At 45.6% G+C, this 2,800-nt stretch overlaps 1 pseudogene; it reads right to left on the reverse strand.

Moving 5' to 3' along the window:
- Positions 1 to 568: 568 nt before the first annotated feature.
- On the reverse strand, positions 569 to 1,645 carry LOC124975864 (actin, cytoplasmic 1-like; annotated as a pseudogene).
- Between the last annotated feature and the right edge of the window lie 1,155 nt (positions 1,646 to 2,800).

Raw genomic sequence — 2,800 nt, forward strand, 5'->3', positions numbered from 1 at the left:
TCAAGTCAGTGTACAGGTAAGCCCTGGCTGCCTCCACACCTCAGCCCACTCTCAGGGAGACCAAGCCTTCATACATCTCGAGTTGGAAGACAAAAAGGGGGCCACAATGGCTGACCATTCAAAAATAAATAAATAAAAAAGTATTAAGGCGAAGATTTAAAAAACTTGCATTACATAATTTACAGAAACGCAATGCTGTCACCTCCCCTGTATGGACTTGGGTGAGGACTGGGCCATCCTCCAGGAGGAGGAGTGGGGCGGCTTTTGGGAGGGCGAGGGACTTCCTGTAACAATGCATCTCACTGTATTTGGAATGACTATTAAAAAAAAGAACAATGTACAATCAAAGTCCTCGGCCATATTGTAGAACTTTGGGGATGCTCGCTCCAACCGACTGCTGTCTCCTTCAGTGTTCCAGTTTTTAAATCCTGAGTCAAAAGCGCCAAAACAAAAAACAAAAACAAAAAAGAAAAAAAAAACAAATAAAGCCATGCCAATCTCATCTTGTTTTCTGCACAAGTTAGGTTTTTGTCAAGAAAGGGTGTAACGCAGCTAAGTAACAGTCCACCTAGAAGCATTCATGGTGGACCATGGAGGGGCCAGACTCCTCATACTCCTGCTTGCTGACCCACACCTGCTGGAAGGTGGACAGTGAGGCCAGGGTGGCCGCCAATCCACACAGAGTGCTCACGCTCAGGGGGAGCAATGATCTTGGTCTTCATTGTGCTGGGTGCCAGGGCCCGATCGCCTTCTGCATCCTGTCAGCAATGCCAGGGTGCATGGTGCCACCAGACAGCATGTGTTGGCATAGAGGTCCTTGTGAATGTCAACGTCACACTTCATGATGGAGATGAAAGTAGTTTCGTGGACGCCACAGGATTCCATGCCAAGGAAAGAAGGCTGGAAGAGCGCCTCTGGACTGCGGAACCGCTCATTGCCAAAGGTGATCACCTGGCCGTCAGGCAGCTCACAGTTCTTCTCCAGGGAGGAGCTAGTGGCCGCAGTGGCCATCTCCTGCTGGAAGTCCAGGGCAACGTAACACAGCTTCTCCTTGATGTCACCCACGATTTCCCGCTTGGCTGTGGTGGTGAAGCTGTAGCCACGCTCAGTAAGGATCTTCATGAGGTAGCTTGTCAGGTCCCAGCCAGCCAGGTCCAGACACAGGATGGCATGGGGGAGGGCATACCCCTCGTAGATGGGCACTGTGGGTGACCCCATCGCCAGAGACCATCACAATGCCGGTGGCACGACCAGAGGCATACAGGGACAGCACAGCCTGGATGGCCACATGATCTGGGTCATCTTCTCACGGTTGACCTTGGGGTTCAGGGGGGCCTCCGTCAGCAGCACAGGGTGCTCCTCGGGGGCCATACGCAGCTCATTGTAGGTGTGGTGCCAAATCACCTCCATGTTGTCCCAGTTGGTGACAATGCCTTGCTCAATGGGGTACTTCAGAATCAGGATGCCTCTCTTTCTCTGGGCCTCCTCACCGACATAGGAATCCTTCTGGCCCATGCCTACCATCACGCTGCGGGCACCCCATGATGGAGGGGAAGACGGCCCAGGGAGCATCGTCACCCACAAATCCGGCCTTGCACATGCCGGAGCCGTTGTCAATGACGAGCGCAGCGATATCATCATCCATGGCGTGTTGGGTGGTGGGTGTGGACCAGCAGCAGCGGAACAGTGAGGGGACTGTACTCGCAGGGTGGAATTAGGAATTTTTCTCAGATATTTTCTGAGATTATATGTTTTTATTTGCTGAATGATAAAAAAGTATACCACTCAAGGATGAGAAAATTAAAATGAAAAATATTTTTGTTGATTTTTTTCTTTCTTAATGAATGAATTAATTAAATTGTCAACAATCTAAGTAGGTCAGCAAGTGGGGTATTCACAACCGTACCATTCTTTTAAAAAGTGTGGACTAGATAGTGTTGTTAAATATAAACAAACAACAGTCCAAGGAACTCACCCATTGTTGGTGGGACTGAAAATTGGTGCAACCACTCTGGAAAGCAATATGAGATTCCTCCAAAAAACATGGAATGGAACTACCATTTGATCCAGTTATCCTACTCCTCAGTATATAGCCAATTTCTAATCAGCATATTACAACACTGTAGCCACATCAATCTTTGTAGCAGAACAATTCACAAGAGTTAAGCTATGGAATTCACCTAAGGGCCCTTCCATAGATGAATGGATAAAGAAAATATGATACATATACACAATGGGGTATTTCTCACTCATAAAGAAGAATGATTTTCAGACATTTTCCAGGAAATCGATGGATCTGGAGACTATCATGCTAAGTGAAATATACCAATCCCAATACCACATTTGAATGTTTTCTCTGATGCTGGGAAGCTAACCCACTGTAAGGGATGTGCAAAAAAAAAAAAAAAAAAAAATAGAAGTTAAGTGGTGTAGACAAAAAGGATTGAAGGAAAGGGAAGGGGGATAGGTAAAGGAAGGACAGTGGAATGAATCTTACATAACATTCCTACGTACATTTAGGAATATACTACAGTGAATCTCACCATCATGCACTTCATAAGAAATTACTTTAAAAATTTCACTATGGGCAAATAACAGAAAGATCAGTAGAGGAAAAGGAGCAGGGTGTGGGGAAGAGAAGGGGAAGAAGGGTACCTGGGGACTGAATAAGAACAAGGTATATTCTATGCTTTTATAATTATGTCAAAATGGATTCTATTGTCCTGCATACTAAAAAAAAAAAAAAAAAAACAGTCCAAGAAAATATGTCAAAACAGATCATTAAAAAATATAACACAGC

This window comes from Sciurus carolinensis, unplaced genomic scaffold (assembly GCF_902686445.1).
Source record: "Sciurus carolinensis unplaced genomic scaffold, mSciCar1.2, whole genome shotgun sequence".
Taxonomy (NCBI): Eukaryota; Metazoa; Chordata; class Mammalia; order Rodentia; family Sciuridae; genus Sciurus; species Sciurus carolinensis.